Here is a 25647-nt window from a genome sequence, read left to right on the forward strand (position 1 = left end):
GGGACCCCTGAGGGGTGGCATTGGTGTTGTCGCCTGCCTCCTCCTGGGTGCCCGGGACACCGTGTCCCTCCTGGCCAGCCTGGCTGCTTTGTGGTAGTGGGGCAGGGATCCTGGGTGTCTCCTGGGATGTGGCAGGAGTGGGGGTGGTGGTTGGCCCCGTTGTACCTGACGCAGGTGCTGCAGGTCGTTGGACACCAGAGGGGCCAGGTTGGTCGGGGTCGTCCACAGAGTGGTGAGAGTCGTCGCTGCCGGTGGGATCGGCCTCCCGCAGAGCCGGGTCCTGTGAGTCTTCCCCCCCAGTGTTGGGGGGTGAACCACGAGGTTGACCTGTGTGTGAGAGAGACAATTTTGGTCCATGCAACATCCATGTTTCATCAGTTTCAAAGTTGGAACATTTCCTCTGGGAATTTGGATCTGTCTTGCATTCCACTCACAGTGCACTTGTGCATGGGTGTGTCCCTTGAACACAGCTTTGGTGCCTTTAACTATGTGTGGCACAGTCTTACTTGCTGCGTCAAGTGTGACTGCAGTCAGCAGTGGAGTGGGCAGGTGTGGCGAGCCGTGCATTGGCGCCTTCCGTGTTGCACTGTACGTGGGCACATGAAGTTGTTCCACACACTTATATGATGCAGGTAGCTGTCGTTGTGCTCGTGCACAGGTTGTGACATGGCCCTGTGTTTTGCCATGGAGGAGAGGGGGGGTGCTGGCACTGGCCACCCTTGTCTACATGCACGCAGTCCACCTGCTGACGAGCAGACATTCCCACACACCACATGGCTGATTTGCTCTCCCTGTGTCTCCCTCCCTCTCTGTCCCCCTCTCCCTCCCTCTGTGTGTCAGCCTCCTCCCTCTGTCCGTCTTCCTGTGTCTCCCTCCCTCTCTGTCCCCCTCTCCCTCCCTCTCTGTCCCCCTCTCCCTCCCTCTGTGTGTCGGCCTCCTCCCTCTGTCCGTCTCCCTGTGTCTCCCTCCCTCTCTGTCCCCCTCTCCCTCCCTCTCTGTCCCCCTCTCCCTCCCTCTGTGTGTCAGCCTCCTCTCTCTGTCCGTCTCCCTGTGTCTCCCTCCCTCTCTGTCCCCCTCTCCCTCCCTCTCTGTCCCCCTCTCCCTACCTCTGTGTGTCACCCTCTGTCACCTCAGCCCAGCTTCCTGGGCACACACTGTTAGCAGATCTTTGAATGACCTAGGCCATATGGGCAGAGGGCATTGTTGTCTGCTTCTGAGTTGCACTATGTGATTTTTTGGGCCCACCCTCCCGCCATCCGTGTCATGTGTTGGTGTCTTCTGTGGCCTGTGACTTGACATTGTCCAGCTGGGTGCATGGGGCATGGTGGCGCCAGTGGCATGTGCGTGTTCATGGAGTGTGGTTGAGTCATGCGATAGCTTGGGGTGGTTGCGTGCCTGTTTGTGAGTTTGGTTGTGGATGACGTTCCCCCCATGTGAGGTGCGTTGTTTGTGTACTCACCCGGGTCTCGGAGTCCTCCTAATCCTTCGACTGCCTCCACCGGCAGTATGGCCATCACCCTCTCCTCCCAGGGATGGTAGTGTACGGGTCTGCGGGACGGCCCTCCTCCAGTGACGTTGGCCTGGTTGTGTTCATCCGTCATCTTGGCTCGGACCCTCCTCCGCAGATCGTACCACCTGGCTTGGCATTCCTGCTTGTTCCTTCTGGTGTCCGCAACAGCATTCACAGCATCGACGATGGTCTGCCACATGGCTGTTTTTTCTGAAATGCTGGTCTGTCTGACCAATGTTCCAAAGAGGTGTGGCTCGACTCTGAGGATTTCATCGACAAGGACCTCCAACTCTCGGTTACTGAACTTTGGATTCTTGTTAGTGGGCATGGTGAGGGGTGTGGGTGTGGATGGTGGGGGGGGTGTGGATGGTTGTGGGTGTGTGGGTGTGGTTGTGCAGGTGTGTGTGTGAATGTGATGAGGGGGTGTTTGTGAAGGTGGTTGTGTGAAGGTGTGCAAGTGTAAGGTGTGGTAAAGCTTCTAGTTTGGTGCTGTAGGTTGTCTGTGGGGTCTGGCAGCAGTGAGTCTGTTGCAAAGGCTCATGGTTTGTGTGTGTGGGCCCTTTTTATTGGTCCATTGGTGGGTGTGGCTGTGTTTGAAGTTTGGTTGGGTGTGTTATAAGGAGTGGTGGTGTTTGGGGCCTCTGTTTGTTTTTGGCAGTTGCAGGTCAGTGAATGTGTTGTTTTAGTGGTTGTTGGACATGTTTAGTGGCTTTGTGCCATTTGAATGGTGTATTCTTGTGTTGCTTTGTTTTGTCCTGGTTGTGTACGTGCGTTTTTAGCGTGTGTACGGGGTGTACATGGGCCATTTTGTTGTACAGTGCTGTCCTTGTGTGTGGCTTGGTACGACTCGTACATGCGGTTGTGATGTTGGGGCCTGGGGTGCGCTCCGTACTTAGGAGGTTGTGGTGGGGGTACGACTCTGACGTACACGGGTGTACATACACGGGTGGGGGTCCGACTCTAATGTACACGGGTGCACATACACGGGTGGGGGTACGACACGTACAGGGGTGTACATACACAGGTGGGGGTACGACACATACAGGGGTGTACATACACGGGGGGTACGACACGTACAGGGGTGTACATACACAGGTGGGGGTACGACACGTACAGGGGTGTACATACACGGGGGTACAACACGTACAGGGGTGTACATACACGGGGGTACGACACGTACAGGGGTGTACATACACGGGGGTACGACACGTACAGGGGTGTACATACACGGGGGGTACGACACGTACACGGGTATACATACACGGAGGGGTACGACACGTACATGGGTGTACATACAGGGGGGGGTACGACACGTACACGGGTGTACATACATGGGGGTACGACACGTACACGGGTGTACATACACGGGGGGTAGAACACGTACACGGGGGTACATACACGGGGGGTACGACACGTACACGGGTGTACATACACGGTAGGTACGACACATACACGGGTGTACATACACAGAGGGGTACAACACGTACACGGGTGTACATACACGGGGAGTACGTCTCGAACGTACGGGGGCTGGGGGGAGTGTTGGGCGCGTATGCGGGCACATGTCTCCATGGTTGCTATGGGAGTTCGGTGCGGACGGTGTTTTTTCCATACGGTTGTAACATCGGACGCACGGGATGGATCGTGATTCCGCGGTCGGACTTCACTTTTCACATTTGTACGGTAAATCGTCCGAGGACGTGTCGGACACATTTTCCGACCCGAGGACGTGTGGGGAATAATTCCCAATGCGATTCGTATGTTTTTTTTCCCATGCGAATCGTATTTGGCAGTTTGTACGGCACTTGTACGATTCATACGGTAAAAAGACCGGATACGAGTCGTACGGGGAAAATTTTTACCGGATCGTGATCGGCACCAGAGTGTCTTGGTGAATTTATAAATGTTAGGGATTTGGCACAGTGAATGAATTACTACATGGTGCTGATTGGGTCACTAGAAGACTACAAAGAGAGTGATAGGGTGTTTCCTGGAAGTGTATGGAAACTGTCTAGAGAATAGAAGGTGTGAAAAACAACTGTGTAGGTGGTTAGAGAACTACATGCATACTGCATGGACATTTGAAGCAGTCTATTTGGTAATGAATGGTTCACAACATAAGTACTTAGAAACTGACTAAATCATCAGACTACTTCTAGGACAGTGCCTGGGTAAAAATATTACATTTTCAGTTCTGGGGCAGTAAAGACAATACTACATGGTACCGTACTTTAGTGTCAAAGCATGACTCATTTTATCAACGCATAAGCAAAGACTGGCTTCTAATGCTACTAAAACTTGACAACATGACAGGTTTCAAAACAGTTTTCTGTCAGCAAATGCACAATGTTTCCAAACGCTTCTCTGACAGTGGTTCCCAAATGCACACAGACTCTCAGTGTGATTCTAGACAAGCACCACTATCCCTAGGAGTTTACCAAAACTCATTCCCTACAGTGGAAGAGGTAAGGGAGCTGCACACAATCTACATATTTCATGACTGCACTTTAATGTCAACGCCTGACTAATTTAATCAACACATAAGCAAACACTGGATTCTAATGGTACTAAAACTTGACAACATGACAGATTTTAAAACAGTTTTCTCTGAGCAAATACACGATGTTACCAAACGCTTCTCTCACAGTGGTTCCCAAATGCACACAGACTCACAGTGTGATTCTAGACAAGCACCAGTATTCCTAGGAGTTTACCAAAACTCATTCACTACACTGGAAGTGATAAGGGAACTGCACACAATCTACATATTTCACGACTGCACTTTAGTGTCAATGCCCGACTCATTTAATCAACACATAAGCAAAGACTGGCTTCTAATGCTACTAAAACTTGACAACATGACATGTTTTAAAACAGTTATCTGCTAGCAAATGCACGATGTTACCAAACGCTTCTCTCACAGTGGTTCCCAAATGTACACAGACTCACAGTGTGATTCTAGACAAGCACCAGTATTCCTAGGAGTTTACCAAAACTCATTCACTACACTGGAAGTGATAAGGGAACTGCACACAATCTACATATTTCACGACTGCACTTTAGTGTCAATGCCTGACTCATTTAATCAACACATAAGCAAAGACTGGCTTCTAATGCTACTACAACTTGACAACATGACAGGTTTCAAAACAGTTTTCTGTCAGCAAATGCACGATGTTACCAAAGGCTTCTCTGACAGTGGTTCCCAAATGCACACAGACTCACAGTGTGATTCTAGACAAGCACCACTATACCTAGGAGTTTACCAAAACTCATTCACTACAGTGGAAGTGGTAAGGGAACTGCACACAATCTACATATTTCACGACTGCACTTTAGTGTCAATGCCTGACTCATTTAATCAACACATAAGCAAAGTCTGGCTTCTAATGCTACTAAAACTTGACAACATGACAAGTTTCAAAACAGTTTTCTATCAGCAAATGCACGATGTTACCAAACGCTTCTCTGTCAGTGGTTCCCAAATGCACACAGACTCACAGTGTGATTCTAGACAAGCACCACTATCCCTAGGAGTTTACCAAAACTCATTCACTACAGTGGAAGAGGTAAGGGAACTGCACACAATCTACATATTTCACGACTACCCTTTAGTGTCAATGCCTGACTTATTTAATCAACACATGAGCAAAGACTAACTTCTAATGCTACTAAAACTTGACAACATGACAGGTTTCAAAACAGTTTTCTGTCAGCAAATGCATGATGTTACCAAACGCTTCTCTGACAGTGGTTCCCAAATGCACACAGACTCACAGTGCGATTCTAGACAAGCACCACTATCCCTAGGAGTTTACCAAAACTCATTTACTACAGTGGAAGAGGTAAGAGAACTGCACACAATCTACATATTTCACGACTACACTTTAGTGTCAATGCCTGACTCATTTAATCAACACATAATCAAAGACTGGCTTCTAATGCTACTAAAACTTGACAACATGACAAGTTTTAAAACAGTTATCTGTCAGTAAATAAACGATGTTACCAAATGCTTCTCTCACAATCCTTACCCAAATGCAAACAGACTCACAGAGTGATTTTAGACAATCAACACTATCCTAGGAGTTTACCAAAACTCATTCACTACTGTGGAAGGGGTAAGGGGACTGCACACAATCTACATATTTAAGTACAGCACATCAGTGTCAAGGCATGACTCATTTACTCAACATATAAGCAAAGACTGGCTTCTAATGCTACTAAAACTTCACAACATGACAGATTTCAAAACAGTTTTCTGTCAGCAAAAGCATGATGTTACCAAACGCTTCTCTGACAGTGGTTGCCAAATGCACACAGACTCACAGTGTGATTCTAGACAAGCACCACTATCCCTAGGAGTTTACCAAAACTCATTCACTACCCTGGAACTGGTAAAGGAACTGCACACAATCTACATATTTCACGACTACACTTTAGTGTCAATGCGTGACTCATTTAATCAACACATAAGCAAAGACTGGCTTCTAATGCTACTAAAACTTGACAACATGACAGGTTTTAAAACAGTTATCTCTCAGTAAATAAACGATGTTACCAAATGCTTCTCTCACAATCCTTACCCAAATGCACACAGACTCACAGTGTGATTTTAGACAAGCAACACTATCCTAGGAGTTTACCAAAACTCATTCACTACTGTGAAAGTGGTAAGGGAACTGCACACAATCTACATATATCAGGACTGCACTTTTGTGTCAAAGCCTAACTCATTTAATCAACACATAAGCAAAGACTGGCTTCTAATGCTACTAAAACTTGACAACATGACAAGTTTTAAAACAGTTTTCTGTCAGCAAATACACGATGTTACCAAACGCTTCTTTCACAGTGGTTCCCAAATGCACAAAGACTCACAGTGTGATTCTAGACAAGCACCAGTATCCCTAGGAGTTTACCAAAACTCATTCACTACACTGGAAGTGGTAAGGGAGCTGCACACAATCTACATATTTCAAGACTACACTTTACTGTCAATACCTAACTCATTTAATGAAAGCATAAGCCATAACGGTCTTCTAATGCTACTAAAACTTGACAACATGACAGGTTTCAAAACAGTTATCTGTCAGCAAATGCACGATGTTACCAAACGCTTCTCCACAGTGGTTCCCAAATGCACACAGGCTCTCTGTGTGAATCTAGACAAACAACACTATCCCTTGCACTATACCAAAACACATTTCTTCATCTACAAGGAGTACTAAATCTAACAAAATGTATGAACTACATAGTTATCTGTCTACAAACACATGAAAAAACACAAATCCTTATCACAAAATGGTTTCCACTTGCACACACACTGTCAATAAGATTGTAGAGAAAAAAAAATACTCCTTACACTTTAGCAGAAAAAATACATTAGTCTGATTAAAATAAAAAATAGTCTACATACATCCCCTCACAATTCAATAACTCACCTTTCAAGATGTTTTGTAGATTAAGAAGTATATCAGTCACACACCAGATATCAGTCACACACCAGATTTTCTTATACAGAATCTCTGCACTGTGCACCTGTCAGCAGAACCAAAGAATGGCAAAGTTTCCCTCTCATTTTCCACACATATACATGTAAACATCAAATCACATTCCTTCCCACATAAATTCAAAAGCAAACACACATTTCTATTGGTTAAACATTTCAACCCTTTCCAAATGACATAAACTTCAACCCTTTCCCCAATCTGCCTTCTCCCCGTTACCATAGAAACAGGTCATGGAACACTGTACTGAGCACACAGGTCACAAGTTCAGCACACACAATGTTGCTAATCAAAACAGCAAGTGTGCTTGACTTCTCAACATATCAGCTTATCATATATAATGTTCCTTTCACGCACTTTTTGTTAACCAATAAGAATCATGCGTTTAAAAAACAGAAATATGCACCCTACCTTTCAGTGCAGAAGGTTGTCAAACAACCAATGATTTCTTGTCTTTTTTCAAAATTGCATCTTAGCCACCATTTTATGTTATGTTATGTTATATGTGGATTTATAACGCGCTCCGATAGTCAAGACTGTCCTGGCGCGGGGACGAAACTGAATCAGAGTGGTAAAAGGAGTCAGCTATTCATGGATTTGAAAGAGGTGAGTTTTAAGCAGTTTTTTAAAATTTTAGAAACATCTTACTTTCCAAACTGCCATTTCATTTACAGAGACCATCTGAGTGCATCCAGACCTCCTTACAAGATGCTTACAGTGTGGATTGTGGGACACAGCTACATTTTCTGGAGCCAAAGGTATGCAGAAAACAAAGGTTTTCACAAAGACCTAGGTTTGCCAAATGTAGACATTGAATGGATTGGACAGAGAGGGTTAAAGTGGTACCAATTGGTGAAATCCTTCATGCAAATCCAACACCCTGACCTCATAATAGTGCACTGTGCTGGCAATGACCTAGGCACTTTGACTGGGGTAGGTCTGGAAATGCGAAATACATCTTTGCACAACTGATTTCACTTTTCCCTAAAACTGCCTTTGTGTATTCTAACATATGCCAAAGGCAGAAATGGAACTGGTCCGATCATTTTGTCCACAGATTGAGAAAGCTAGGAAACATGTGAATAAATCTGTTTCTGCTTTTCTCCGAGACTACAGAATGGGGTCCATTTACAATAACAATCTGCGCTTTCATATGCAAGAGATGTATAGGAGAGATGGAGTACACTTTACTGATGAGGAAACAGAGTCTTCCTCAACAACTTTAGACTCTGTTTAGGTACTTACTTATAAGTACCAAAAACTCTCAATGAACAAAACGGCTCTTTTTAGAGCCACTCAAGAACAAAACACTTAAGCTTAATCTTTATCTCCCAACAATTTAATTTTTTTTCCCCTTGGATCCGCGAACCCACTGCGAGAGAATCCGTGCATCCAACGCGATAGAATGCGCGCACCGTACGCGCATTTCGCCGCTTTTTTTTTTTAAAGGGGGGCCACAGAGGGTCCTTCTGGGACCCCCTAAGCAGATCTAGAGGGTCAGAGTATTTCCACTCTGCCCCTTTTATATCTTTTACACATTTATTCCCCTTCCATCTTCAGCCTCGCTTCTACCGAGGCAGAAAATGGCCGCCAACAGTTCCTGGTTTCGAATGTAGATAGACGCTCGACAGCCAATTAGCATTCAGTGCACGATTGGGAGAGTGCGCGCTCCGTTCGGGGAGGGTGCGCTTACGGTGCGGGTACGGTCCGCGGATCCTCCGCGGCCATAGATATCACTAACTTTTTTACCCTCATTTTCTCAGGAACTACTGAACAGATTCACACCAAATATGCAAAAGGCACGAGTCCGAACTGAGGACTACCTCTTTGCTAAATTTGGTGTCATTCCGTTCAGCGGTTCGGGCTGTAGCTACGACAACAGATCCTATGGGAAATTGCATGGGGAAAACGTGTTTTGGGACCCCCCTTTTTTCTCGCCCCCCGCTTCACGGATCACCGCAAAACTTTCAGGGTAGGAGCGGAGCGGAGCTGGCCAAAAGTTTAGAAAATTTCGCGAAGATTCGTCAATCGGTGCCAAAGATATTCCCAATAGAATGTTGCAGATTTCCAATGGAAAATAGGTCCTAACTATAACTATCTACTGGCGACTGCCAGTAGATAATATATATATATAATATAATATAATATATATATATATATATAATAAATAATGATAGCGAAACGCGTTGGTTCTTTCCCTTGAGATTGGGAGCTAATGGCGTAATAAAGAAGCATTGGAATACAAACGAGGAATCTGTGAGTGCGTTCCATTTAATTTCCTGAGAAGGGAATTGTTGATGAAAATATATATATATATATATATATATATATATATATATATATATATATATATATATATATATATGCAAAGTTAATTCCCAATGCGCTTCCTCGCAAATACAGGACACAGACTCTCCTGGATTCGTGGTCTGCTTAGATTTCCTTTATTGCAAACATGAGATGACGCCTTTCACCCACCACATTGGGATTGTTCACATACAAACCAAACAGTTTATAATTACTCAACACGGATGTTAACAGTGCTACAACATATGTAAACATGGATCATGTGCAAATTATATATATATGAATATATATATATTCCACTTGAAACAATCCTTGATGAGGATGCTATCGGCACTCAGGTAGGTTTTTCAAAGGTAATTTATACAGGAAACATATAACTGCATCCCCGTGCTCCGGTTACCTCTGTAGCCTTGTTCACGATGACAATTAACACCATGTGATTAACTTTTAAATGGGTTGTACAATCAACAAAATTGAAAAAGGACCATGTCATGAATGATGTAATATGGGAGGTTCTAAGCAGTGCATTGCAGGGGCATAAGTTATAGTTAGCTCAGGTACTGGTTTTATATGAGTGAAATCTGAGCCTAACTATAACATCCCTGTAACCTTTGCTTTTTTCACTGAATTTATACGTTTATTTAAATGTTATTTCCTAACTATAATATTCCTGTGACCTTTATTTTTTTCAGCAAATTTCTACATTTTTTAAAATTCTATTTCCTAACTATACCATACCTATAACCTATAGTTTTTTTTGTGAATTTTCAAAGGTTTTGTACATTTTATTTTTGTAGTTATAACCTGTAATTTTAGAGGATTGGTGTGTCAGTGGTTCTATGTGTCTTTGAGTGGGTGTGAGAGGCTATATGAGTATGCGAGTGGGTGTGTGATTGGTTGGATGTGTGAGTAAGTGGGTGTGTGAGTAGCTGTATGGGTATGTGAGTAGGTCTGTGAGTTTCTGTGTGGGTCTGTGAGTGGGTGTGTCAGTGCCTGTGTATGTATCTGTGTGTGCCTCTGAATGGGTGTGTGACTGATGCTATGTATTTTGGGTGTGTGCATACTGAGGGTATTTAAAAGGGAAAATCATGGACTCTGCTCTCACCAGGAGACAATGAGAAATAAATCACTTGTCACAGTCACCCCATATCAAATTGCGCTCCAATAGATCAACAATGAAGTCACCTCCGTGAAGGAGTTCAGATTGTTTTTTAACGTGGAATATGAGAGGAAACACACTTGGTTTGCTTTTGCCAAGCTCAAGAAGTTAGAATTGCTTTACTGAAGTGGACCCTTTGTTGATCTGTCCATTATTGTGGGAATTGGGGGTAGACCTTTTCAAAGTAGTTACGAAAATGGGGAAACAGTCTGTGGCTGTGTTTACTATACCTATATGTACACACCCTTGAGGTGCTCGCAATTGGCGTCCCTAACTGCACCAGTTCCCTCTATGAATGACAACCATTTAGCTGTTTGTATGAGTCTTCCCATACCCTTTTTAGTGCCTTACTCACTCTCTATTTTTTGTATTGGTGAATTAGTTGTGAAATATCCTGCTACATATTTTCTGGTATCACGGGACCACCAATATCGACAACAGGAGTTAGACCGCCGCATTACGAAGCGTTCGGTAGGACAGCATTGCCCCAGGGACTGACCAACAGCTTCCAACGGGCTGAAGGGTCCTGTCAGGCAGTTGGTTGGATCGCATTCCTCAAATTGGAGGTGTGGCTTCTCAGGCGCTCCATGGGGATTACAATCCACCTTTCTGCCAGCCGTTTTGCGTTGGTTTCTCCAACATGAAAGGGCTGGCAGAAAGGCTGTACTCCATGGCACTCTGCTATATCCCTACATTGTGTGGCAGGCACCACATGGTACCTGCCATAGGATGCAGGGATGTTTTCCGGTCTACAGCACAAGCCTCAATGCAAAGAGGCATGTTTCTGACTGTCTCCATGGCGGTTGGATCATAATTTGTCAGGCGGGACCACAGACTACCTGCCAGCCATTCCTGTTCTCGCAACGATGATGGTCAGATGCTCGTCTGACTGCCATGGTTATCAATCCGATGGTGTTTAAACTTGTATTTGTGGAATTCATTTTACTGTAAAGCACTTTTTCATTGTATTGACGTCTTGCGACGACGTGAGCATTCACAATGATGGCGGCATTCGCAATTATCATGTGACTATTTAACCCCTTCCATGCTCATGACGGAACGGTTCCGTCATGAGCATCGGTTGAGCTGTGCTCATGACGGAACCGTTCCGTCATGGCCCGCCCGCGCTCGAACCCTTCAGCACCGCGGGGGAATCCGCGCCGCGCTGAAGGGTTTAACAAAGACATTTGATTGGAGAATACACTCTTCATTAATCTTCAAAGGAAGATCAAACCCATTTCTCTCTTTTTTAAGCTTTCCGTAGATATTCGAAGATTCCTAGTAGGTGTCCTGCATTTTCAGTGCAGAACTGTCTTTTGGATATTTTTTTTATCTTTGTGAAACTCAGATAAAGTGGCAACTGGAAGATGTGAGAAGCAGGAGCTACATGAACAAACTGATGTGCAGGAGCCATGCCCATGTCATGAAGACATTTCATATGAAGAATCAGCCCCAAAACTGCAGAGTATTGCTTGGGATTTTTTTTAAAACCCCTTCTTGTGAAAGAAAGAACAGTTGCCAAATATGTTAAGTGCACCTTGTGCGACAAAACCCTTTCAAGGGGCACTTCTAAGTAATATTCTTGTGGGACAACACGCATGTTGCCCTATTTAAAAACATACCATAACAATGACCTGAAGAGGGCACACAGCAAGAGAAGTGGAGAGCCGCTGTCAGTGACTGAGTATGTTAATGGCTGCATGGGTGAGTGATTGGGTGTGTTGGTGGCTGCATGAATAAGTTGCTGCCTCTGTGAGTTACTGTATAGATGAGAAAATGTCTATATAAGTTCCTGTCTAATTGAATGGAAGTTTGTGATAGTGGCTATATAGGTGAGTGAGTGTGTGCATTAGTGCCTATTTGAGTGACTAGCTGGGTGAGTGAGTGTTTGTATACGTGAGTGACTGGGTGTGTGACTGTAAGTGTGAGTGAGTGATTGGGTATCTGAGTGCTTATATCAGTGTGTGAGTTGGTTTGTGAGTGAACAAGTGGGTACATGGTCTATTGTATGAATAAGATAGTGGGTATGTGAGTGGCTGTATGAGTGAGTGTGTGAGTGCTTATGAGTGAGTAAGAGGATTGGTCAGAGTTAGTTTGGATGACTGATTGAATATATGAGTAGGTCTATGGGTGAGTGAGTGGGTGTATAGGGAAATGAGTGAGTGTCTGAGTGGCTGTATGAGTGAGTGAAAGGGTGCATGAATAACTCTAAGGGTAAGTGGCTGGATGTGTGAGTGGCTGCACGAGTGACTGCATGAGTAGATGAGTAGTAGTCTGGGTGAATGAATGGTTGTATCAGGTACTGGTTAGGCGAATGAGAACATGTCTTAGTATCTCTATGAATAAGTGAGTGGGTGTCTAGATATCTGTGTAGGTGCTTGAATGTGTGAGTGGCTATATAAGTGAGTGATTAGATGGATGAGTGTCTTTATATGTGAATGAGTGGGCATGTAGTGACTATAGGGGTGAGTGACTGTATGTGAGTGGTGCTTTGAGTAAGTGACTGGCTGACTGCATGTGTGAGTGGCTGTGTGAGTAAATGTCTGTGTGAGTGGCTATTTGAGTCAATGAGGGAGGCATGACCCATTGTATGAATAATATAGTGGGAATGTTAGTTGCTGTATGAGTGACTGACTAGCTGTGAGAGTGGATGTCTGGGTGAGTGAATGGGTGTGTGACTGCCTGCATAAGTGAGTGACTGGTGTGTGAGTATCTATATGGGTGAGTGAGTGGATGTATTAGTGCTTGTGTAATTAAGTGGTTTTGTGAGTGACTGTATAGATGAGTGACTGAGTGTGTTCATGTCTATATGGGTGAGAGTGTGTGTTTTAGTTTCTGTATAGGTGAGTGACTGGGTGTGTGAGTGGCTGCATAGGAGAGAGACTAGGGGCCTCATTTACATTATTTTGGCGCATGGCAGCACAGCAGTCCTTACTGCTGTGCTCCCGTGTGTCAAAATAAAAGGTCAGAAATTTGCTATATCTACAAGATACTGCACATTCCTGTCCTACCCTGCACTGGTATACAAACAGCAGCTGTGCACCAGCGTAGACACCCTTGTGTCATTTTGCAAGGGAGCCTGTGCTGAGGGGATGAGTGATTTTGTGCAGGAAGGTACACCTTCTTGCACAAAAGTAATAATTTAAGGCATTTTCCTCTTTCTATGTGTTCTGCAGAATGCAACGCACATAGAAAGAGGAAAAAATAGGAGAAATAGACGTATTTCTTCTCGTTGCACCTCCTTATGCTTCCCCTGAGGGAATGGATTCTGACACATTCCTAGTTTTACAAACTGTTGTAAATCTGGGAGTGGGTCAAGTTCCATGGATGTTGCATGGGAACACCCAGAGCAACACCCATTAAACACCCCTTTCACGCTGAGTTTATCCTAAATTATCCTAATTTTAAGGCTTTCGGTATTCACAGAAGGCATTTAGGAGTCCTAAAGTTAGGAGTCCTAACTATACTACTACTAAACTGAGAAAAATCCTAATTTTAAGACTTTCGGTATTCACAGAAGGCATTTAGGAGTTCTAAAGTTAGGACTCCTAACTTCTGTGAATACCGAAATGAGTAAGTGCCTTCTGTGAATACCAAAATGAGTAAGTGCCTTCTGTGAATACCAAAATGGTAGTAAGTTTAGGATTTTGTCTTAAGTTAGTTCTGTGAATCGGGCCCCCTAATTTTAAGACTTTCGGTATTCACAGAAGGCATTTAGGAGTCCTAAAGTTAGGAGTCCTAACTATACTACTACTAAACTGAGAAAACTCCTAATTTTAAGACTTTCGGTATTCACAGAAGGCATTTAGGAGTCCTAAAGTTAGGACTCCTAACTTCTGTGAATACCGAAATGAGTAAGTGCCTTCTGTGAATACCAAAATGAGTAAGTGCCTTCTGTGAATACCAAAATGGTAGTAAGTTTAGGATTTTGTCTTAAGTTAGTTCTGTGAATCGGGCCCTGTGTGTCTGTGAATGATTTAGTGGCTGCATATGACTCTACCTTGGTGCATAATTTTTCAGACTACATTTGCTGAACTAAACTGAAGGTAATAATTTGGACATCAGCAAAGCCAAGTGGTGGCAAGGTATGCCAACTGCTCTTCGTGACTAAAAACACTCTCCAAGGGTATATTTAAGAATTCTTTATGTGGTTCAACAACTATTTAGAGACATCTAAACATTTAGCACTAAACATACTATTGGAAAAGAAAAAAAAGATAAATATATGTTAGTGTTTTATTTAAAAATTGCAGAAATTTAACAATACACATTGGCCATGCTGTAGCAGTGTTGCAGGGATTCTGCACATATAAAGATCTATGAGCAGGATTATGGGACCTCAGTATATAGGGGCTGAGCCTTCCTACCAACTTAGTGCCCACAAGCCCATGACCGTCTAGCTATAGTGTCTCACTCGCTCTCCTACTCACAAATGGAGAAACCAATGATTAGAAATCCCAGACCTCAACACTCCCGGATCTCTCAGAAATCACGGTAACAAGACACACCTTTTCTTTCAAACTCTTGTACTTGTCCACAGTAAGATCTGACAGAGACACGCAGATAGTTTGAAATATTTATTTTAACTAATGTGCTCTAAAATGCAGTGTACGTGCCACAAAAAGCATAAAGATGCATAACGCCAATATCATTAGTATTGCAGTAAGGCCATATATCATAAAGGGAGATGTCATTATACAAAGACTATGGAGAAAGGACTACAGTGCCTATGCTCCCTCCCCTTGGCAAGAAGAAGTATTATTATATAATAGAAGATCTCTGGGCTTTTTCAACAGACCCCATACCTCAGGCCATAGATCGTATTTCTACATCACAGGTGTGAGTTGCTCTTCTCTCTGGGAAGGTCCCAGTCCAAGTGTGTGTTTCCTAAGTGTGCATCCCCATAATATCAAAGTACGAGCCTCCAGCAAAACCAGCTGCGTTGGTATGTTTTGTCTAGGTGCTAGGGCCTGACAAGAACAAAATAACAAAAGGTTGTGTTTATCGACCTTGCTCACAATGTTCAGCCTAAACTCCAGGACAAGGCAGAAACGAGCACAGCAGAGAGTTTTCATGTGAAAGGCATAAACAGAGTCTTGCAAAAATAAAGACATGTACTGACGTGCGCAAAACTAGCTTAACTCAAAGATGTCGACAATGTTCCTAGCGACCGCGTGACACCCTCCCCTTGGCCAGGTTGTAGTGCATAGACAAACAGATGTCAATGATAACCTGAGCCAAATCGCATTATGTTCCACCCAAATAGAGTCAATCGAAAAGCACAAATTAAAAAACAAAAACAAAAAAAAAAAAATATATATATATATATATATATATATTCACTGAAAAAAACATAGGTTTCAGGGGCGTTATAGTTAGCTGGACTTTTCACTCGTATAAAACCATTGAAATTCCCCCGTTATAGTTAGTTCAGCTAACTATAACTGGCGCGCCCGCAATGCACTGCTGATGACGTCACATATTACATCACTCATGACATGGTCAGTGACATCACTCATGACATCACTCATGACATCTCAAATGACATCACTGCTGACATCATCCAGTGAATGTGTGTTTTTCTGAAAATTACATATGTTTTATATATGTATATCTCAAGGTCGATGCAAGAATAAATGGGTATATAAGTGTCTAAATGGATGATTTGTTTTTGAAAAATTGATTGTATAACTGACAGATTAAGTGTATTTTAGTGTATACATGGCTTAGTGAGTAATGTTTAAAGGTGTAAATATCTGTATCAGTTTCTCACTTTGTGTATAAGTGGCTGCATGGGTTGGTGAGTAGCTACATGAGTATCTATATAGGTTATTAGTTGGTTTTTTGAGTATCAGTATGAGTGTCTGAGTGTCTGTATGGTTCGGTGGGGGGTATTACGTAGTGCATAGGTGCATGAATGAGTGACTCACTGTTTGTATGTGTTGAAGACAGCATGTGTGCAGGACTGTATGGGTGGATGAGTGTGTGCATGGGTGTGTTAGTGAGTGATAGACTGTCTCAATAGTGTCTTTATGAGTAACTACATAAACTAGTATATGTGGCTATTGGTGTAAATAAGTGAGTATATGTGAGAGTGAGAGATTGAAAGAGTTCCTGTATGAATAAGTATGTGTTTCTATAAGTGATTGTTTAAAAGACTAAGTATGTGTAAGTTTCTGTAGAAGTAAGTGTGGTGGTGTGTGTATAACTGTATATGCAAGTAAATGGATGTTTGTTTCTTTATTAGCATGAGTGACTATGTGTGTGAGTAACTCTATGGATGAGTGGCGTTGTGTAACAGGATGTATAGGTGTGTGAGTACATATGATGAGTGAGTACATGTATGAGTGACTGTATAGGACTGTTGGTGAATGAGTGGATGTGTATGTGGATCTTAGAATTACTGAATAGGTTGTTGTAAATGGTATTGGTATGTCCATTGTTTTGAACATTGTAGTTTCTATTTTTGAATGTGTGTATCAAAGGATATATTAGGGGAAGAGGAGGTCTGCCACTCTATCACAAGGATGATGTAATCAGTGATGTCATTAGTGATGTCATTTGAGATGTCATCAGTGATGTCATGAGTGATGTCACTTACCATGTCATGAGTGATGTAATATGTGACGTCATCAGCAGTGCATTGCGGGCGCACGAGTTATAGTTAGCTTTACTAACTATAACAGGGGAATTTCAATGGTTTTATATGAGTGAAAAGTCCAGCTAACTATAACGCCCCTGAAACCTATGGTTTTTTCAGTGAATTTCTAAGGTTTTTAAATGCTAATTCCTAACTATAACGTGCCTGAAACTATGGTTTTTTCAGTGAATTTCAAAGGTTTTTTAAATGCTAATTTCTAACTATGCCTACAGAGATAGGACATGTGAAGAAAGAAGAAAAAACACACAGATAGAAAAAAAAGAAATGCAGAAAGAAGCAACACTAGTCCTCAAAGACGAAGAAAAGTGCAGGAAGAAGGATAACGTGCAGAAAGAACAAACAGAAGAGCAGAAAGAAGCCTTGTTGCAAAATCATCCTGTACCCTCAACTTTTTCAGACGGATACTGGTGGTAACTGAGTCTGACTTACCAGTCCTAGAGCCAGTGCTATGTTAAAAGACACTCAGAATACAGTGAAAACACCTACATACACTAGGGAACACTATGCGTTGGGGTCCCCCTGTGATCAGCAGGACCTCCTCTGTAAGCCCCTAGTATATAATAGGGCAGAGGATTAAAATTACCTCTTAAAACACGCCACAGGGCGTGTTTGCACACGTCACCTCAGGCCCCGTCCCCTCACTTCCACACTGTGTAAACACGCCCTGTGGCCGTTTTAAGTTGGGAGATTAAGTCCCCTTGAATCCTGAGGGTCCCTAGGGTCCAACTAGCCCACTAGGTACCTCCAGTAAGCGCCACAGAGCTGCGTTGCAGAGAGGTGTAAAAAGGGGCACGGCCTAGACCACCTCTCTGCAACGCAGCGGAGTGGTGCTTACTGGAAGCACCTGGTGGGCTAGTTGGCCCCCAGGGTCCCTCAGGATTGAAGGGGAATTATTTCCCCAACTTAAAACGCGCCACAGGCCTTGTTTGCACACGTTAACTCAGGCCCCGTCCCCTCCCTTCACCACTGTGTAAACACACCCTGTGGCCGTTTTTAGTTGGGAGATTAAGTTAATTTGAATCCTGAGGGTCCCTAGGGTCCAACTAGCCCACTAGGTACCTCCAGTATGCGCCACAGAGCTGCGTTGCAGAGAGGTGTAAAAAGTGGCACGGCCTGGACCACCTTTCTGCAACGCAGCTCAGTGGCACTTACTGGAAGCACCTGGTGGGCTAGTTAGCCCTCAGGGGCCCTCAGGATTGAAGGGGAATTATTTCCCCAACTTTAAACACGCCATAGGGCGTGTTTGCACACGTCACCTCAGGCCCCGTCCCCTTCCTTCCCCACTGTGTAAACATGCCTTGTGGCCGTTTTTTAAGTTGGGAGATTAAGTCCCCTTGAATCCTGAGGATCCCTAGGGGCAAAATAGCCCACTAGGTACGTCCAGTAAGCGCCATTGCAGAGAGGTGTAAAAAGGGGCACGGCCTGCACCACCTCTCTGCAACGCAGAGCAGTGGCACTTACTGGAAGCACCTGGTGGGCTAGTTGGCCCCCAGGGTCCCTCAGGATTGAAAGGGAATTATTTCCCCAACTTAAAACGCGCCACAGGGCATGTTTGCACACGTCACCTCAGGCCCCGTCCCCTCCCTTCACCACTGTGTAAACGCGCCCTGTGGCCGTTCTAAGTTGAGAGATTAAGTCCCCTTGAATCCTAAGGGTCCCTAGGGTCAAACTAGCCCACTAGGTACCTCCAGTAAGCGCCACAGAGCTGCGTTGCATAGAGGTGTAAAAAGGGGCGTGGCCTCAGAACACCTGTCTGCAATGCAGCTCCCTGGCGCACACTGGAGATACCTGTTGGGCTAGTTGGCCCTCAGGGACCCTCAGTATTGAAGTGGAATTAATTCCCCAACTTACAACTGGCCAGGGGGCGCATTTGCAGAGTGCTGGAAGGAAGGGGCGTGGCCTCCAGCGCGATGCCGCTCTTTTTTTTATTTAATTTTTTTAAGAAGGAGGGCTGTGTGGCCCCTCTTCTTTTTCTAATTTACTGGCCCTGGGGACCCCATCCCCAGGGCCTGCACCCTAATTTTTTTTGTTGAAAAAAATAAATTTGGCGCTCCCAAGGCCTTAATCGGCCCCGGTGACCCCAACCCCCTGGTCATGGATTTTTTTTATTTAAATTCTTTAGGAGGGGGCTGCGTTGCCCCCCTCCTCAGGCCACTTATGGCTCCGGGGACCAAATCCCCCTGGGCCGGCCTTTGTATTTTATTATTTTAAAAATATATATATTTATAGAAACACCTAGGACATGCTGGACAAACTGTATGTACCTATCTCCATGACGATTTGCGTGATATTCATTAAAAGGCGACTATGCATAGAATGAATCCACATGGAATGTATTTACACCGCTAGTGAAGCTCTGACATGTCTGACGCCCTACCGTGCCTAATCCCGGCACCCTTGTCGTTTATTTATACAAACATGGGTAGCTATTCACGGGCACATTTAATATACACGCACACCAAGCCATTCAAAGAAGATTCGACAAAAATTCGACCAAACTATGCAAGAAACCCCCCTCACGGTTAATAAAAAACACATCCACCGCCGGATGTGTAATACTTTTTATTTTACTCTCTGGAAAGGAGACGAACCTCACTTGAGAGTCACAGTGTGCTCCTGGCTGAGCCCAATGCTGTGTTACACCCACCAGTGCCCTCCGATTGCCTCACACTTCCGTGTTGTATTCCACCAGCTAGTGCGTATGCTATGACACTCTCTAGCCCATGTGCACTGTAATACCACCCCGTGAATATGTCATGCCACACTTGCTTTCGCACGGGTTATATTGCCCCATCTAACGTGCCTTCCTCGATGTGTATGTTATAACGCACAGCGCTATGCCATACATATTACAATCTGGGATCCATATCTTTGTCACAGTGCATATGCAACGTTGCACTCCCCAGCACATATTTTATATTACAACTTTAGAGACTAGTTATGTTACACAACACTGCCCTGTGCATATTACACTCCAAGGCGCATATCGCATAGCACGCGCTAGTGCCTGTGCTATCTCGCGCTCTCCAATGAATCTGTCTTTGCGCACAATGTATTGCATATTATATATCATGCCCCGGTTCATCTTATATCACACTTTTTGGTGCATAGTTTAGACCATATACTACATCTAGTTTTCATTTTCAATCGGGCTCTCAGGACTTTGTTCTATATAACACTGCGTCCACCTACCGTTTTCCTGGGCATTACATTTTGCGATGGGGGTGGAGGGTCAGGGGGTGTTTCTGCCAAGTGAGCCCGGAGTCACAGTCACAAACGTCCTCTTCTTCCTGAATAAAAGTGAGATTATGCTGCATACTTGTTCATATTTTAAGTAGTTCGCACAGACACACATTTTAAAAACAATAAAGTTCCTAATACCCACCTTCTCTGAACAGTTAGCTTGCTGCCCCATCCCCCTCCTCCCTATCCTCTGTTGTCTGAATCCATGGACTATCCTCCTCCCTCCTGCCATGCATGGTCTGATGTGCTGCCACTGCCCTCCATTTAGCATGATGTACCAGTCCACTCCTCCTGCCCTCCATTACCCAATTCTATGGCCCATCATTGACCTCCTGCTTAGCCTCTGGGCTTAACTTGCTGCCCCTATTCTCCTTCCCCCTGCCCTCCGATGTCTTTGTGCATGCCCCTGCTCCATCCTTTTTGCCCACTATGTTCCATGGACCTGCCACTCCTATCTACTCTAAATGTGTTCTGTTGAGCTGCAACTCCCCTCCCACCTGCCTAGCATTGTCAGATGACTGTAACCTGTCCCTGCCACCTCCACCCTGCCTGTCCACATGCCATGCCCCTATCCCCTTCCTCCTGTCCTCCATGGTCCATTTTACTGCCACACCCTTCTGCCCTCCCTGATCTGTTGTGCTGCAACTGCTCCTCCTGCCGACCCGCGCGGTCTGTTGTGAGGCCCCTTACCCTCAACTCTCTGGTCTGTGCCCAGGTCCTGACCCTCCCTTCTATCCTCCATGGTCCTTTGTGCATGCCCCTGCACCCTCCTTCTTGCCCATCATAGCCATTGTGCTGCCACTAACCCTCCCGCTTGCTATGCATGGTCTTCTGTGCTGCCATGGCCCCTCCCACCTTCCCTGTGCGGTCAGCTAGCTGCCCCTGACCCCCTCCCACCTTCCCTCCATGGTCTGTGTGTATGCCACCATAGTCTCTCCATGGTGTGTCTTGTTTCTAGTGCCCATCCTGCCTGACCTCCATGGTCATCTTGCTGCTCCTGCCCTGCTACCTTGCCCCCAGCCCTCTGTTTCCATGTGCAGACCCCCTATTCCCTCCCTCCTGGCTTGTCTGTTCCATTGTAATGCCCCTGATCCGTCCGTCCTGCCCTTTATGGTCTGTTATGCTGCAGCTTTCTCTCCTGTCTGTCCATTATGGTCAGCTAGCTACCATTGACTCTTTCCCATCTGTTCTCTGTTGTCCATGTGCATGGTCCTGTCCCCTCCCTATTGCTTTCTATGGATTGTTGTGCTGCACTCCCGTCCCGCATGCGCTGTGTGGTGTATTGTGCTGCTGCAAACCCTGATGCCTGCCCTGTAGGGTCAGTTTGGTGCACCTCTCCATGTCCCTCCTGTCCTCTGTTATCCGAGTCCATGTCCCTACCCCAATTCCTCCTGCCTACCATGATTCAATGTACCATACTTGCGAACATTTTGAACTTGGTAAGAGGGAGATTTTGAAAAAAAACTGGGGTATTGATTTTTCCCTTTGAGTTACATTGAAAAAGAGGAGATTGTAGACAGGAGACAGATCAAATAAAGCCCATTTGAGCTTAAAAACATTGGACGTTTCCTGGCTGAAACGGGTCTGTTGGCATGTATGGTTGTACTACCACTGCCTCTTCCTTCTGCCCACAATGGTCTAATATATTGCCACAGCCTCTCTCGCCAGTCCTGTATTGTTGGTTTGTTGCCCCTGCCCCCCTTTCCACTGCCCTTCATAGTCTGTTGTGCTGCCACTGCCCTTCCTGCCTGCCCAGTGTGGTCAAATTGTTGCCTCTGCACTCTCCTACCTGCCTTCAATTTTCAGTGTCTGTGCCCCTGGCCTCTGCCTCTCAACAGTATCCCAATGAACAAGTAGATTGCTAACATTCTATATTTATTACAAAAGTGTGGAACGCCTGACGTCATCTTGATGTAATCAAAACTGTAATACCTAGAGTATTTCCTTTAGAAATATATATGAGAGTGTCTTATTTGCATCAAAATTATGGTTAGTGCTCTAAAAAACTCAAATGAGGACATATTTTCTGAGTTTTCAAATAGGGACAAAGAACTTTAAAATTATTTGTAATCTTTATGTTTTTCTATCCAGTTGACCACTTGATAAAATGTTGCACCTTGGCGAGAGGATGTGGTGTTACTTCCAGAGCTGCAGACTTTGCAACTGGGGAACCAGGTTGGAGTTTCTGCATCAGCTCAACATTCTGTGATTGTGGTCAAATCACTTAATCTCCCCATGTCTACAACCAAAATGAATTTGATCTTGTGTGATGTAACCAATGCTAATGTAAAGCATTCCAATACCTGACAAGTCTGCACTATATAAAACTGCAAATACACAAAAATAAGTGTTTTGCACACTTCTGTCATTGGCTACATGTGGGCTACATCTGGGTGATATTTGTGCTGCATTTAGGCTCTTTTGTGTCTGGTGGCCATCTTGGGAGATTTATTTGTTATGAAGTTTCCTAATTTCCTCATTTACTGCAGTCTCCTCAGTAGGAAATGCTTTCAGTTTTTTACTTTGATTCCATCAAGAAGGTATTCAGATATGTCACACATTTGCCATAAATTCTGAATGTTAGCACTCTAGTTGCTCATTAGATCACTGTAGTAAAGCTACTGCTCACCACGGAAGTCTGCTGCTGGTATTAAAAGTGCATGTTTCAGTCTGCACATCAGAAGTTTTTTAATGAAATAGAAGAGGATTTGAGAAGTCACTCAAAATGTGCCCTAATTTTTCTTTCTTCAGCACTAATCATAATTTCTATGGCAAAATGAACCCCCTCATTGTGTTCCTTTGTTAAATTAAATGTTTTAAGTGTTACCAGTTTATTCCAATCAAGATGGCTTCAGGTGTGTCATACTTTTGTCATAAGTAAGACAGTAAGCGCTCTAGTTGTTCTTAAGAACACTCTGGGACATTCTATCATTAGGCTATACTTGGGCTACGTCTGGGTGATATTTGGGCTACATTTGGGCTCTTTTGTCTCTGGTGGCCATCTTGGGAGATTTATTTGTTATGAAGTTTCCTAATTTCCTCATTTACTGCAGTCTCCTCAGTAGGAAATTATTTCAGTTTTTTACTTGGTTCCATCAAGAAGGCATTCAGATGTGTCACACATTTGCCATAAATTCTGAATGTTAGCACTCTAGTTGCTCATTAGATCACTGTAGTAAAGCTACTGCTCACCAGGGAAGTCTGCTGCTGGTATTCAAAGTGCATGTTTCAGTCTGCATGTCAGAATTTTTTCATGACATAGAAGAGGATTTGAGAAGTCAAAATGTGCCCTAATTTTTCTTTCTGCAGCACTAATCATAATTTATATGGCAAAATGAATCCCCTCATTGTGTTCCTTTGTAAATTAAATGTTTTAAGTGTTACCACTTTATTCCATTCAAGATGGCTTCAGGTGTGCCATACTTTTGTCATAAGTAAGACTGTTAGCGCTCTAGTTGTTCGTTAGAACACTCTGGGACATTCTGTCATTGAGCTATACTTGGGCTACATCTGGGTGATATTTGGGCTACATTTGGGTTCTTTTGTCTCTGGTGGCCATTTTGGGAGACTTATTTGTTATGATGTTTCCTAATTTCCTCATTTACTACAGTCTCCTCAGTAGGAAATACTTTCAGTTTTTTACTTTGATTCCATCAAGAAGGCATTCAGATGTGTCACAAATTTGCCATAAATTCAGAATGTTAGCACTCTAGTTGCTTATTAGATCACTGTAGTAAAGCTACTGCTCACCAGGGAAGTCTGCTGCTGGTATTGAAAGTGCATGTTTCAGTCTGCATGTCAGAATTTTTTAATGAAATAGAAGAGGATTTGAGAAGTCCCTCAAAATGTGCCCTAATTTTTCTTTCTGCAGCACTAATCATACTTTCTATGGCAAAATGAACCCCCTCATTTTGTTCCTTTTTAAATTAAATGTTTTAAGAATTACCACTTTATTCCAACCAAGATGGCTTCAGGTGTGCCATACGTTTGTCATAAGTAGGACTGTTAGCGCTCTAGTTGTTCTTTAGAACACTCTGGGAAGCTGCAGTAGAACACAAAGGAATCAACTGACAGTCTCTGCCCTTGTTGGATGTACATGTTTTACTGAGAATGTCAGACTTCATTCTCACATGACTGAGAAAGATAATGTGAATTTACAGAAAATATGCTCTCAGCTTATAGATCACCTTCCAAACCTCTGTGGGAAAAGCATGAGAAAATAGTTTTCTCTCAAACATGATTCATGATATCACAGCAGAAGGCTTTTTCACATGGTAAAATCACCTTAGAACACACCACAATTCCTAAAATGAGTATGGTACCATCAACAAATGATTTATAATGTAACTAAAGTCTTAAAACCTTCTATTAACTGCAATGCTTTTTAATGAGGTGCTATCATGTATATTGGTCCCAAGATAGCTGCCAACACTTCTTGGATGAAGTGCTGACAGCCAATCAGATCTCACGATGAGATGTGTGGTTAGGCTCCGCCCAGATATATACGTGATTTTACTTTTGACTTTCTCAGGCACTGCTGAACGGATTTACACCATTTAAGCAAAAGGCACATGCCTGACCTGAGGACTACCTCTTTGCCAAATTTCAAGTAATTCTGTTCAGCTGTTCGGGCTGTACCTTCGACTAAAGGTCCTATGGGAAAATGCATGGGGAAAACGCATTTTGGGACCACCCTTTTTTCTCAGCCCCCGCTTGACGAATCACCCCGAGACTTTCAGGGTAGGAGCTGAGTGGAGCGCCCCATTAGTTTTGAAAATTTCACGAAGATAAATCAACCGGCGCCAAAGTTATTCAAAATAGAATTTTCAGATTTCCTATGGGAACTCGGTCCTAACTATAACTATCTACTGGCGACCGCCAGTAGATAATACAGTCTAGTCAGAAAAATCAAAAAGATTGTACACACCGTGGAATGCAAGGTGCTCCAAAAGAGCATCATTATTGTTTAGAAAAAAAGAGGGATGCCATCCAATTCAGCAGAGGTAATCCAGTGCATCCAGCAACAGAATGGGGCAACTTGCATGATATTCGATGAAGCTCTCCTGTAAGAGATGTTTAGCAGCCTCACAGATATCCCAATAAGCCATGCCTCCAAGTGCAGCTGCACGCATCATAGGGGCGTCACCAGAACAGTCCTGGTCATGGGCCAGCAAGGGACCCACCAACAGATCATAATCTGGGTCAGCACCTGATTTTGAGGAGAGGCAGATATCCAAGACCCAAAAGAAAGGACACT

This window comes from Triturus cristatus, chromosome 8 (assembly GCF_964204655.1).
Source record: "Triturus cristatus chromosome 8, aTriCri1.1, whole genome shotgun sequence".
NCBI lineage: Eukaryota > Metazoa > Chordata > Amphibia > Caudata > Salamandridae > Triturus > Triturus cristatus.